Genomic DNA, 15,512 nt, shown 5'->3' with positions numbered 1-15,512 from the left:
GTTGTTCAACATGCACCATACTGGTATAATCATAGATGCTTTGAAATACACTATTCCACACGGCCCCCTTTGCTGCCTATTTATGACGGATACTGTATATTTTGGAATTCTGCTTAAGAACAGCTGTCTTCAAAGGGCACATTAGGATTAATGGTTATTGCAAAGTATGAAAAAGTGATGAAGCAGTGAATAGGACAGTGAATAAACACAATGAGCCAACACAGCGAACAAAGATAGTGAATAAATATGGTGAACCAACATAATGAATAACACAGCAAACAAACTCACTGAATGAACTCAGTGACTGAATAAAAACTGATAATGAACACAGTGAATAAATGCAGTACATAAAGACAGTCAAAGAAGATGGTAAAAATTGTAGTCCAGGAACTGGAACACAGCTGGGACATTGGCCAGTCCATTTGGCATTACTGTGTACTCGTAATGCCCAGTAGCTGTGGGGATTTGGGTGAAAATGCTGGTTCCATTCGGTTGTTCCAGTGCAGTCTGCACCAAAGGCAGTGGGTAATATAATGCTCATTACATATATAACTGTAGTTTATATGAAACCTGGGGTTCATAGAAGGCTAATATCAGCCAATTTACAATGAGCACAATGATTTGAACTTGGGCAATAATCAATTCAACCACAAGGCTTTAATGTAAATCCTGTGCTCCAGACTTGCATCAGAATGGCCTTGTGTGACTTACAGTTGAGGTCCCATCTTTTCACACTGAGGACAACTGAGGGACTCATGCACAATTATTACAAAAGGTGCAAACATTCACTAATTCTCAAGAAGGCAACCCAATACATTAAAGAGTGATGTAACATTTTGAACAGGATGATCAGTATAAATTGTTACAAATTTGTTTTCTGTGAAACATGTAAATATCTTATGTAGCTTCTAAAGGGCAGTATTAAAAATTTATCTTTAAACAAAATCACAAGAACAATTTACACAGATCATCCTCCTCAACAGTTTACACCCCCCTGGCTCTTAATGTATCATGTTGCCTTCTTGAGCATAAGTGAATGTTTGCACCTTTTGTAATAGTTGTGTACAAGTCCCTCAGTTGTCCTCAGTGTGAAAAGTTCTCAAAGTCATATAGCCACTGATGGAAAGGGGTCAAATATGCAGAAGATGCTGGAAAAGCAAAGAATGTTGCAGGACCTGGAGGATTTTTCTGAAGATCAGTGGGCAGTTTAACTGTTCAGGACAAACAAGGGACTCATGAACAAGTATCACAAAACATAAAAACAGTCACTGATCATCCAGGTAATGACACACAGTATTAATAATAAAGCGTGTAAACGTTTTAACTGGTTCATTTGTGTAAATTCAGTTATTATTGTGTCTTGTGGACTGTATGAAAACATCTGTAATGTGAAATAGCTTATTCAGGGCTGTACTAAATAATAATTTTAAAAAAACAATGCAATTTTTATGATCCCTCTTTTTAAATAAAATAAAATGATCATTTTGCAGATTCTGCAAAGCGTATGTAAACTTGTTTCAACTGTACATCTTTCTCTAGGTTGTGTGATTACACAGAGGATTTCACAGTATTGTTGTCGTTTGTGTGTATGTGTTTGCAGTAGCGCAATGCAAAAAATCATGCAGGTACGGGTTGAGAGCTCTAGTTAATGTTCACGTCAAACATCAAAATGGGGGGGGGGGGGGATTTCAGTGACTTTCACCATAGGATGTTTGTTGGTGCAGTATTTCAGAAACTGAAATTTTTATACAGAATGGCATGAAAAAACAAAAAAACATCTAGTGAGCGCCAAACTGGTTCCAAGCCAGCAGGAAGGGTACAGTAACTCAAATAACCACTCTTTATAGTGGTGAGCAGAAAAAGCATATCAGAACAAACAACACGTCAAACCTTAAAGCTGCCAGGCTTGGCTTCCTATCAGCAAAGAACAGGAACAGGAATAATATAGTTTACTACAGTGGGCACAGGATTACTGAAACTGGACAGTAATCTGGAAAAATGTCGCCTGGTCTAATGAATGTTGATTTCTGTAGATGGTATGGTAAGAATTTGGCATCGACAGTGTCACCATGGACCCAACATGCCTTGTGTCGAGTTCAGACTAACTGTGGTAGTGTAATGTCGTGGGGATCACTTTCATGGCACACATTGTGCCCCTTAATACCAATCAAGCACCTCAACACCAAAACATTGTTGCTGACCATGTTCAACCCTTTATGGACACAGTTTACCCATCTTATAATGGCTATTTCCAGCATGATACTGTTCCATGAACATGACAATGGGTTCAGTTTACTTCTATGGTAGAATGCTAATCAAGTCCTAATATAATAAGACACCTGAAATTTCAGGTGTACTGATTAATTATTGGGTGCATTAATTACCGGGCTTAGTGTTTAGCACGTTCGCCTCACACCTCCAGGGTTGGGGGTTCGATTCCCATTCCCACTTGCATGGAGCTTGCACGTTCTCCCCGTTCTGTGGGGATTCCCTCCTCCAGACCAAAGACATGCATGGTAGGCTGACTGGCACGTCCAAAGTGTCCGTAGTGTATGAATGGGTGTGTGAATGTGTGTGTGAGTGTGCCCTGCAATGGACTGGCATCCCGTTTTAGGTGTACCCCGCCTTGTGCCCTATGCTCCCTGGGATAGGTTCCAGGTTCTCTGCAACCCAGTAGGATAAGCGGTATAGAAAATGGATGGCTGGATGGATGGATAATTAATTACCTCAGCAAGTGTTATGCCCCGTGGTATCCATTAGGTGGAGCCAGATACACAAAAGTGGCACTTTAATGTAAAATCCTCATCTACAACTCTACACTATATTATACTGTATTCTTGTCTGAATGCAGATCAATGAATGTTGTATTCAGTTCCCACAATGCACTGCAGCAGGTCAGTGTCAAAATAATAGTTAGAAAGTTTGAAACCATGAGAAAGAAAGAAAGAAAGAAACAAAGAGTTTAATTACAATGAGTAATATATTAGGTTTTGATGTGTGTAGTTCAGTGGAATGTATGTTTAATTGAACCTCCTGATTGGTCATTGCCCTTTATGACATCATCAGCTCGCTGTTTGAATTTAAATTGAACAGATTTCAGTGAGAATATTTTAGTGGTGAAATTTTCTATAATGTTTATTGTGGAAAGTTTATTTTTAAAACTGCCGTTTTTGTTTATAGGCAGATTAACTACAAAACAAAGTTTGAATGGAGTCTGTATGGTAAGCTCTTATTTACTTATTCACCATATCCCCTTATAATGGACTCTCTAATAGCGTATACACACACACACACACACACACACACACACACACACATGAACACACAAACAGAGAGAATGGCACTGACATCATTACTGCGGGGACATGGCCTCGACTAGAATCCATTAAGGATGTCTAGTGAGTGGACGCACTGTCTATGCAACTGCTTACTCTTGTCTATTTTAATTACATGCACCCATATCTCACATTTTATTTTATTTTACTCTGTGTGTGTGTGTGTGTGTGTGTGTGTGTGTGTGTGTGTGTGTGTGTGTGTGTGTGATATAATACAGGCATAGGACAAATACTCTCTCTTCCCTGGGAACAGAGTCGTCTCTGCTCATTTGTCACAAAGTCTGACAGCCACAGTCTGCACCCGTCTTCTCACTGCAGCCCACAATACACAACCACACACACACACACACCATATATGCACATACAACAATGCTTACATGATGGTCAAGCAAACCCTTGGTTTTCTTTCTATTGCACTGAAACAGGTTGTGTCTATAAGCTTAAACAGATTGTGTCTACAAGCCTCTTTATATGGGTGCAGAATATAAGCCAGGGGTCACTTTATGTAACAAGCCACATTAGAATTAGTCAAATGTCACATGGGCTAGATTAAATAAATAAATAAATAAATAAATAAATAAATAAATAAAGTTTTAGAAGAATTATCATTGGTATGTTTTGTCAGTAGAGGCGTTCATGGCAATGAAAGTATGTTAACACCTGACCACTACACCGATATGTGCATGTTGAACGTCCTATTCCAAAGGCATTGTATTAATATGGGTCCCCCTCCCCCATTGCTGCAAAAACAGCCTCCACACTTCTGTGAAGGCTTTCCAATACATTTTGGAATGTGGCTGTAGGAATTTGCCCATTCAGCCACAAGAGCATTAGTGAGGTCAGGTAGTGATGTTGGGACAGGAGGCCTGGCATGCAATTGGCATTCCAGTTCATTCCAAAGGTGTTCAATGAGGTTGAAGCCTCATCCTCTGTTCCACACCAACCTTGGCTAACCATGTCTTTATGAATCTTGCATTGTGCACATCATGCTGAAACAGGATTGCGCTGGGTCCTTTAGTTGCAGTGAAGGGAAATCATAATGCTAAAGCCTAAAGATGTTCTAGAAAATCATATTTGTCCAACTCCAAAGGTTTGGGGAAGGCCCTGACATGGGGGTCATGGTCAGGTATTCACATACATTTGGCCATATACTGTAATTGTTTTCTGAATCTTTTATTATTTTAGCCCACAGGATGATTTGAATAAACCTTTATTGGGCCTGACCAAGCCCATGGGCTTAATATTGTTATACTATATGTCAAATAGTATGTGGACACCTGTTCACTGCACATCCCTTTCCAAAACAATGTGTATTAATATTGAGTTGTTTCCCCTTCACTGCTATAACAGGCTCCATGCTTCTGAGAAGGCTTTTCACTAGATTTTGGACTGTGGCTGTTGGGATTTGCCCATTGAGCCACAAAAGCACAACCGGCACTGATGTCTGGCAAGAAATTGGTATTCCAATTCAATTCATCCCAAAGGTGTTTAGTGGGGTTGAGGTCAGGGTTCTGTGCAGGGCAAATCATGTCTTTACAGACCTCCGTTTGTGCACAGGGGCACTGGTAGGCCACTTACGTACAGAAGTTGCAGAAAAAAAAAGTATAAAGCTACAGCATAAAGACATGTGTTTCCAACTTTTTGGTCGAAGACCCCCCCCAAAATATGGGTGTGATGGTCAGGTGTCCACATACTTTTGGCCTTATTATGTATAAGCCTTACCAGTTGTTAATATAGCAACCAGTCACAAGCAATAACACAAAACAAATAGAAAACTCTTGTTAGCCATCAATAGCACAAGAATAAATTAGTTTTTTGAATCTCTCATGTTAGCCTGTTTCATAGCCCCCTCAGTGATCAGTGTTAATTAAATCAGACACCACATGACTAAAAGCAGCATTGCGCAGAAAATTGGCTAGCTAGCCAATTTACCACATGTCTGTTAGGCTCATGTTAATTTAATATGAGTCATTCAGAACAACCAGTATGCTGTTATAAGTAAGTTAAAAGTGGCTGACTGGCACACTATCATGAAGTAGAGATTATAATTAGAAGTGGTAACTAATAGCGCTTTTTCACAAAATAGTGCAGATTGGACCCAATGCACCCAAACAGAATTGTGACACAAAGTTAATCAAAAAATAATAAAAGACAATATTTTTTTTATTATAATACTTAAATAAATAAATGTTGTGAAAATACAGAGAAGTTTAATTACAAACTAAATGTTCTTAAAAAAGCACTATTCTTGGGAGGCACTAAGGTGCAAGCAAGCAATAAATAAATAAATAAATAAATAAATAAATAAATAAATGGGAATTTATTTAGGTAAATTTATTTTAGTGTAAATTTCTGTCAGAAATTTTTACATGTATCTTGGGGAAGAAATGTAAAATCAATCTAAATAGAAATAATAAGATGATATTGTGGGTAAATTAATCAGAATTTTTTTTTATTGCTGTTTAATGGTTGGCACGTTTGCCTCACACCTCCAGGGTTGGGGGTTTGAATCCCACCTCTGCCCTGTGTGCATGTTCTCCCCTTGTTTTCGGGGTTTCCTCTGGGTACTCTGGCTTCCTAACCCAATCCAAACACATGCATTGTAGACTGGTTGTCATTTCCGAATGGTCTCCGTAGAGTGTAAACGTGTGCGATTGTGCCCTGCAATGGGGTGACAGGGTGTTCCCAACCTTGTGCCCCGAGTTCCCTAGATTAGGCTCCAGGCTCCCCCGCAACCCTGTGTAGGATAAGCTGTATGGAAAATGGATGGATATATGGAACATGCTGGTTTCTTAAATCCGTCCAAAATAAATAAATAAATAAATCCAACACTTCTGAGTAACTTTGACAGACCCTACACATAGACCCTACCTTTCCAAAGATTTTTGTGCTGGTAAACAAGCACTTTCAGTAGTTCGTTAAATTTATTTCATGTTCATGAAATGTTCTGCATGGGTTCTCCTGCTGTGGTTCTTACTTGAGCACAGTAGTGAGATCAAGCTGTGGTTTAGTGAATAGAGTTCTTCATTGTACTCTTTGCTTTCGCTCCACATCACCGGGTGATAGTGACAGTGACAATGTCAGAATTTGGATAGCAAATCAGACTTTATATAAACAATGGAGGCAAAAGCCACTGCCATTCACCATACATCACTTCATTAGGAAGGTTAGGGGTTTTTATTATTTGGGTTGGGACAGAATTTAGTTGAACAAAAGTTAGTTTCAGATTTAAATGCTGGTGCGCTGTTTTCAGTTCTCTGTTTCCTCGCACACACCTATTTCACAGCTGAATCTCAGTTCACCTAGTAACTGTGACAGTCATGTACTAAAGTTAGGACAATTAAACACAGTGTATGTATTAATATTGCATGCGTATAAAAGTGTTTGTGTATGTGTGCGCGTGTCTGTGTGTCCAGTGTGTCACACAACGATGTGGGTTTTTTTTTTACCCTCTGTGGTTTGTTTCACACATTATCAAGGCTACACATGCGTCAGTAATGCTGATGATTAGCTTGCGTGTGAATGTGTTCACTGTCTCCCTGTGCTGTGACAATTTCCTGCCACACAAGATGGTTAGAGACACTTTACTCACCGTGCGTGCAAAGGATATTGAAATATATATATATATATATATATATATATATATATATATATATATATATATATATATCAAGAACATCCTCATTAGCATGGAAGAATAATGCATGAGTATGTATAAGCAGCTTTTGTTTGTCCAGTTACTCCTATTACACTATTAGGCATTGTGACTATTGTGTTCATGGAATTTTCTGCTATATTAGCGCAAAGTGAATCATAATATACAGTATATCCTCTAACTAATTAGATAAACAGTATGTAAGTCATTTTATAGTATATGCTCCTGTCTTATATAGTATAAGGTCCCGTCCAAACATATTTTTCTCTTTGTCCTTGACATTCACATGATGTGCACATGCCATTTATGTATGGAAGTCCTAAGAGGCCATGAATTATTATATTTTTTGTTCTTGTTTTCTTGCAATCACAACTGAATTTGCTCATAATCTCCACATAACAAAAAGTTGTTTTCTTGGATCTCGACATAACAAAAAGCTATTTTCTCATGACGTAATTTTATCACGAGAAAATCTCATACTTTGTGAATGGGACTGGTGTTGCATGCAGGCTGATGTCATTGCCATCGCCATCACCATAGCCATCATAAATTTAATAATTGCCTACTGTAGAGATGGACTTTATCTCTGCATTAAGAGAGAAGCGTATCCCCTGATCAATTGTCAGGCACTAATGTGGAAGTTGTCAGTCCCTGACAGACGTAGAGCTGTTTCAGCTTGAGTGAGTGCCTGATCAAACTAAAAACGAGTTTTTTTCATCCTGTGGGATTGCGATACGCTTTTGCTGCCTCCAGAACAATAAAACCAACATGTTGTTATGTCGAGAACACAAAAGGATGAAGTTGTGATCATGAGAAAAGAACTTTTGTTATGACAAGATCACAGAGAACATTAAGTCGAGCTCATGAGAAAACACGAAAGAAAAAAATTATAATAATGCATGGCCTCTTGCGCTTCTGTATTTACAAGTTAATGAAAATGAAGCTTTTTCAAGGTCCTCCAATATGGAAGAATTTTAAAACACCATTTTCACAGTTACTTTTACAACATTTGACAGACGCCCTTATCCAGAGTAACTTGCATTTTATTTCATTTGTACAACTGAGCAACTAAGGGTTAAGGGCCATGTTCTCAGGCCCAGCAGTGGTAGTTTGGCAGGCGACTAACAATTAAGACATCTGAATTTCTTGTTTCTGAAAACTGTTTCCGCGTTTTACTGTTTAAAAAAAGACATGTCAAAGCGTAAACGTTTCAGTCTCACATCTTTGTTATGAATGCGCTAGGACTACAACATAACAGTATATGACATGCGATCACTGGGCTGGTGTGGTTGTGTGCGCATTTTCTAATCATTTTTGCCTTTTTTGAGAGATATTTTTGAAAACGCCGCTCATGTGGACAGACATTTGTTGTAAAAATATGTTTTCAAAAATATCATTAAGCAGAACCGTTTTACTCAATGATTTTCTGGGTGAAATTTCTCAAATTTCTGTAAATCTGATTTCTGGTAATGTCTGTTGTTAGAAGTGCTGTGTGCAGGACATTTTTATTTAATTTAATGAATAATTTGAGCATGATGTTTAGGCTTTATGTGACATCACAAAGCTTGTTTGTAGCCCATGTTTTATCAGTTTTATACATAACTGCAGAGAAAGTATCTGTTTTAAATGCAAATGTGAATTTGAGTGCTGTGGTAACAAATTTGACCCAAATACAAAACCGTATTTTGTGTGGCATCCATAAACACTATGATTTTCTGGACTCTGGCATGACGGTGTCTCAGAGGAGAGAGCGACTGAAAGATGAGGTTTATAAATATAGACTGTGGTAATTCTGGGACATATTCCGTCCACCTGCCAACTCTTCTTTTAACCTGTGAGCACTTGTGTTTATGCACTAATAAACATGGTATGAATAAGCACTTGTGTCCTCTGTCTCTTCTGCTTGTTAAACTTTCTGTTCTCTGTTCATAAACTAATCTGATTATGCACTTCCTGTCGTCGGTAATCACCAGCTCATCCGCATTCCTCAATCTGGTAATTACCTAAAACAAATGGCTCGCAGATATCTCTACGCCGCTCCTGGCTTACACTAATTCACTAATTACGTTGACTACGCTACGCTGTGTATACTGCACATGTACATAAGCACAGTGTCAGGGATTATTTTTAAATCAGCTCAGAGGAAAAAGCATTTAGGTGTCCTAGTGTCCTGTATGTGGTATTTGAGTAACCAATAAGCTTCCACCAAAATCATGCGCCAAACTCCCATCATGCTTAGGTTTCCTCCTTATGTTAGACTTAAACATCAATGATCCTCAGCACACAACCTTATTACATGACCTCCACTCCTCCTTATCCACAGTCAACATCACCTGAATGCTAATGGGATTCACCTGTTTAAAACCATGCACCTCCTTTTAAATAACCTGGACTGTTTTTTTTTTTTTTTTTTTTAACCATAGCCACATTTACTTGGGTGTGTCTCAATCAGCTTGTGTCTCAATCAGGTTGTGAATCAGTATATCGTATCAGTATAACAAGTTTGGGCACTGGTCAGGTTCCTGGCTCACTAGACATTGGGACACCTATGACTCAATTTCCAGAGACATGACTACATACTCGCTTTGTAAAACGACACCACTGGCGTTTATCAACAGCAGGCAGGACCGATATCTTTTTCACGTTATATGTCATATAAATTTATTAGCTTAAATGCACGTGTTTCTGTCATGGACCTTCAAGCAGGATTGTATGCTAGCTAGTGGATTTTTTAAACATCATTAAACACTTAAAAGTCATAAGACTCAACCAAACTGCCTACAGGACAAAATCGCTAAACTACTCTAAGAAATGATTTGAGAACTACAACAACAACTACATTTGTAGATGCAGTTGGCTGAGAGTTCGTCTGCCATTTTATTTTCAAGCTGAGAGGCTTCAGAAAATATGGCGTCATATCCAGTAAGGGAACATAGTGAGCATTGATGCTCCCTGGTTTTTGGGGTGCACTGTGGGATTTTTTTAGGGAGCGAACACCACACTTTAAGAATTTTGCGACTGAGACAGCCCTTACAATGGCCGACTCCCTGACCAGTTCCCTGACTACTGAGCTAGGGAGCTGATTGATATGCACCTGTTATCTACTTTATTCCATGTTTAAAGCTCACTGGACCATTTGCCTGCCTCATGTCGCTGAGAATTGCCTAGCTCTTTGGTTTGTCTGTCATATTGGGGACCAGTGTGTATACTGTACACCACAAACATCCACCTGCTACTTAATCTTTGCAAACATGAACATTTTTATGTAAAGTTCACAGGTTCACAAGTTTTTTCCCCTTTTCTTCTGAGATGAAAAAAAAGAGCTGAACATCACCTCTGTGACAGAAACAGACCTTAGAACACCTGTGTGTGTGCGTGCGTGTGTGTGTGTGTGTGTGTGTGTGTGTGTGTGTGTGTGTGTGTGTGTGTGTTAATACAAGCCACCAATGCAGTGTGTCAGGTTTATGACACATCTGCAGAAACAAAAAGGACAATCAGACTGATCTCTGATCTAAACCACTGTAGTGTGGTGTGGTGTGTGTGTGTGTGTGTGTGTGTGTGTGTGTGTGTGTCTTATGGGGGTAATTACTGCACAGAAAAGCCTTCTGGGAGTTAAACGGCTGCAAAGATCAAAGTCACACAAGACAAAGAGGTTGAGAGAGAGAGAGAGAGAGAGAGAGAGAGAGAGAGAGAGAGAGAGATAAAGATAGAACCAGGCTGAGGTTTTTTACCAACCAAGGTGACTTCCTCTTCTTTTTATTCAGGGGTAGTACTTAAAAAATACAGCTTCCATGTTCATATTTCAAGCAGTGGCCTGTCACTACTCATAGCATCTCTTGTGTCCTTTGCAGAGGACAAGTTTATAATTCAGATCACTAGACAAGGGAATATGGGTGTGTGATAAATACACAAACTGTTGCTCTGAATTAGAATGATTAAGAGTAAAGTCTGTTCATCACACACAAATCACACATGCAAATCACACATGCATTAAGCTACACCATCAGCTTGTGACCATAGATTGTGGCAGGGCAGGATGACATTGATGGCATAGACTCAAAAATTGTGCATTACATTTCTATAAAAGTACAGCACTGACAGTAGTTCTGGCTCTAAGATAAATGATAAAATGGTTTTTAAAAAAGTTTAGATTTGTAGCATGCAGCCATTTGGACATGCCAATCAGCCTACCATGCATGTCTTTGGATTGGTGTATGAAACCAAGGTACCCGGAGGAAACCCCCACAGTACAGGTAAATCAAACCCCCAAACCTGGCTTTGTGAGGTGAATGTGCTAACCAGTAAGCCACCATGCGCTCTCTATGGTAGATACTTTACCATAAAGGTTAGGAGATGTTTCATGAATATTTATGGGAGGAGTTTCCACTATCAGTGCTTTGGAACAGTCAGTAAATAACACAATTCAGGCCTTGCTGTTATGCAAAAATAAATCATACTTTGGAGTGGTAATTCCACCCAGGCGTGGATTATTTTTGTAAAACAGCGTGTCCCTACAAAGAACATGTCATTATTTTTTACTTCTCATTATTTCGTGTCACTATCTATTTTGACATATGTTGCTACTTCGACTTAATATTTGAAAGCCTACAATCTGTAAATGGGACTAATTTATTCAATACTCTCTTATAATTCTTATTTTGAATATTTGTTTCCCAGAAAGTAAGTCGAAATAATCTGAATAATGAGTTATTAAGTCAAAATAACAAGATATTAAATTGAGATAATGACATAACACTTTTCCCCCCACAACTTAAGGGCTTTAGGGCTTCTGTAGGAATGAAATAATTTATTTTATTGAATAAAGTTTAATGTTTGTATAGAAGGCTAATTTCTTAGATGTCTTCATCTGGCAGATGTCTGAAGGCAGCATACTGTTCATGTATCATTCCTATGCGACAGTCTGAAAAAATACTGATTGGCAACAATGGGGAAGAGAGGACAAAAATTATTTGCAATTGTTTTTGACTTGATATTATATTGATGATGAGGAATAGCTGCTGTAGTCACATACTAACCCATTGGTGTTAGTGACTGTTAGCATATGACAGAATCCTGGAAATATTGTGATGTGGGCCTTCAAAATCTCTCTCAAACTGTTTTATTGCAGGTATCTTCACTGATGTCTAAGTACTGCTTTCTAAAACAGTGATTGTATAGTAGAAATAGTAGTATATTACATTAGTAATACTATTATTTAACATTTTATATAAAATATTCCCTTAGAATAGGCTACACATGCACACGCTCTGTGTTGTGTGCACAGTATGTGTTTACAGTGTGTGTGTCAGTTAATGAAGTTTGGCAGGGTTTTTAATTTTTTTTTTTATTCTGAGCAGCACAGGAAACGTGAACACAATCACCACCCTCACTTCCTTCTCATTTTCTTCCTGTTATAGCCCCACGGGGGTGGTTCCTTGGAGCAATGGGAGGGGTGGTGCGGGGGGGGGGGGGGTGGGGGGGTTAGCTGAAGGTGATGGAGTAGGGGGTGGGGTGGGGTAGGGTGGGGGGTAATGAGAGTATTAAAAAAGTACATAAATCGGGGGAACAAATTCCATAAAACAGGAATGATGTGCAAGACTCTGGGCTCGATTATTTGTGCCTGTCAGTGACACACAGTGATTACAATGAGAGAGAAAGGACATTACTCACAGTATAATTATAGCCTCAGCCTTTGTTCTGAGATTGTGCTGTGATTTTGGAACTGTAACTCTTGTGCTTGTAATCACACACACACACACACACACACACACACACACACACACACACACACAAAAGTTCAGTCACTGATTAAACAACTTCCTGTTTAAAATAATTAATGATCTTTCCCTTTCTGATTATTCTATCAGACAGAACTGCAGTAATTGTTTTTCTCTAGTTCCTGAGGTCCATCACTACACAGCGTATTGTTTATTTTGGTTGTCTCTCACGCTCATATTGTTCTGGAATTGCATTTATCTCCTGCCAGAGACACCAACAATAATTCTGGTAATAATGGGTGATGATGTACGGTATGTGTTCATATTCAAGCTTTGAATCCTTGATATAAGAAAATTCATTAATTCAACTTCAGGACCTGTTTTATCTGGATCATAGTGGATCTGGAGCCTATCCCATGAACTCTGGGTCATGCAACAGGGCAACGATCCCAAGCACACCATTGGAATGGCTAAAGAAGAAAGAAAAATGAAGGTGTTGGAATGGTCAAGCCAAAGTCCAGACCTCAACCCCACTGAAATGCTGTGGTGGGATCTTAATTGTGCTGTGCATAAATGAATGCCCTCGAATATTAATGAACTGAAACAATGTTGCAAAAAAGATTGAGCAAAGGTTTTTCCAAAACCATTTGAGAGATTGATAAACTTTTTTAGTTATTGTTGCTAATGGTGGTTCTATATGTTACTGAATTATAGGGTGTACTTTTTTCACACCTACATGCTTTTTCATGTTGGTTTACTATATATTGAAATCTGTTCTGTTTTTTGTTGTTGTTGTCACCTGAGATTATTTGTTTATTTATAGAAGTTGGTGAGGACCACACAATTGCTATTTAGGCCCTGATTAATAAACACACAGAACTGAAGGAGGGTGTGTTTTATTTTTCCCATAAATATATTAAAAAATATAATACAGTATAAATGTGATATGTTCAGGTTTGAATTTCCAGTTGTTCAATAGATGTTTAGATGCGCAGTGTGCTACATGGTAACATCATGTAACGGAGGTTGAGACGGATGCAAGTGCAGCTAAGAACTTTTATTGAAGAGAATATAATCCAAATGGCAAGGCAAAATCAACAACAAGGACAGGCAGTAGTCAAACTATCAGGCACACAGACTAGAGCAGGTAAGGCAGATAATCAGAGTCAAGGGCAAAAAAGAATCAGAACCAGAGTTGCAACACAATAGAACGGCTTGGTAACAACAGAGACTGGATCAACTGTTGGTTTACTTCACAAAGTTCTAGTGCATGAACAGTCTCTTTGAAAATGTGATGTGATTGCAAGTCTGATTGGGAACAGGTGTGTGTGAGTCTTCTGGGGAAGGTGAAGGTGTCTGTGTGTAGTTTTAGAGTTCAAGTCATCGTCAGCCATGTTTGTAGTTTGTGGTGCATTCTGGGAAATGGAGTCACTAGCTTGCTGTGACATGACAAGTATGAAATACACTCACACTTTTTCAAGTATACACCATTAAAGCTTGTGTATGCCATAAATTCCACATTAAAACTCAATTTAATTTCACAGCATCCACATGAGGTGGTGAGTTAACTTATGGAATGTTTAACTAGATAATAATGCCTTACCATAACAACACTGTATCGTATTGCTTAACACTGGCTAAGTCACTACTTCCCTTTAGAGAGAGAGAGAGTGAGAGAGAGAGGAGAGAGAGAGAGAGAGAAGGAGAGAGAGAAGGAGAGAGGAAGTGTTGTTCCGCTTTGTATTCAACACCTTACAGCTCTATTAATATTTAATCCAACCCAAATTTGATTTTTTTCTCATTTATCTTTTGTAGCTCAACCAAAAGACAAAATGCTGTAGGAGAAGTGGCAAACAAAAAAGTGTCTCAATTTGTACAGACATGAAGAAAGATTCTCTACCAACTGGGAAAGGGTTAAGGCAAACACCATTCACTTCTTCCTGTCTTGTTCTTTGGGCGGTGCTTTCCCAAAACAGGGCTGTGTGTTAACTTTTTGATGCAGTAGCACCTGGGTTCTCTATTATAGAAGCAAAACCTTGGGTAATGCTTCATGTTATATGATGAATACAGAAAATATTGGGACAGTCTAAGCTTTCTTACTATTAAAAAAAAAAAACCCTCCAAAATACCCAACACTTGATGCAAGTCTGAAATTCTCAAGTTACTGACTCTAGCTACATTTTTCCATTAAATTCTTAAAAAAAGAAAAGAAAAGAAAAAAAAAGGGGTGGCGAACTTGTTTGTCAAGAAAAAAAAAATTTTTTAATGAGGTTTTTGGTCATTTCGGACACCTCGGTGATTTGGAACACAATTTACTGGCTTTCACTTTCATCCTCAATGCCATGTTTAAACCTTTACTTGTTTGTAGCATACTTAATAATATACTCTATAAATCAAATTTCAGCGGGATTGGAAAAACAATTCATCATCAACATATTCGAATGTTCCATAAACGTAGTAGACTAAGTACAATTTACTACATATTAAGATGTTGGTAATATTAAGTAACCTTCTATTTCTGACACCAATAACAAGAATAACAGGGTTTAGGAAATCTTCAGGATTTTACAAATCCATAACCAATCTTTTCTCAAATTCAGTATGAACAGATTTGGGGTTTTACTTTGAGTAATAATCAAAGTAAAACCCCACCAGTAAAAGGACAGAAACTTTTCAAAATTCATTTGTTTTAGTTGCAGCACAACACTGGAGTTTTAACACAACACACATTAAACAACAATCTCAAAAATTATACGGACAGGGTATACAAAGTAAAAATCTCTGCATACTCTGCATATATTTCCC

Source organism: Ictalurus punctatus, chromosome 2 (assembly GCF_001660625.3).
Source record: "Ictalurus punctatus breed USDA103 chromosome 2, Coco_2.0, whole genome shotgun sequence".
NCBI classification, from domain to species: Eukaryota; Metazoa; Chordata; class Actinopteri; order Siluriformes; family Ictaluridae; genus Ictalurus; species Ictalurus punctatus.
This window is presented reverse-complemented; position numbering follows the sequence as displayed.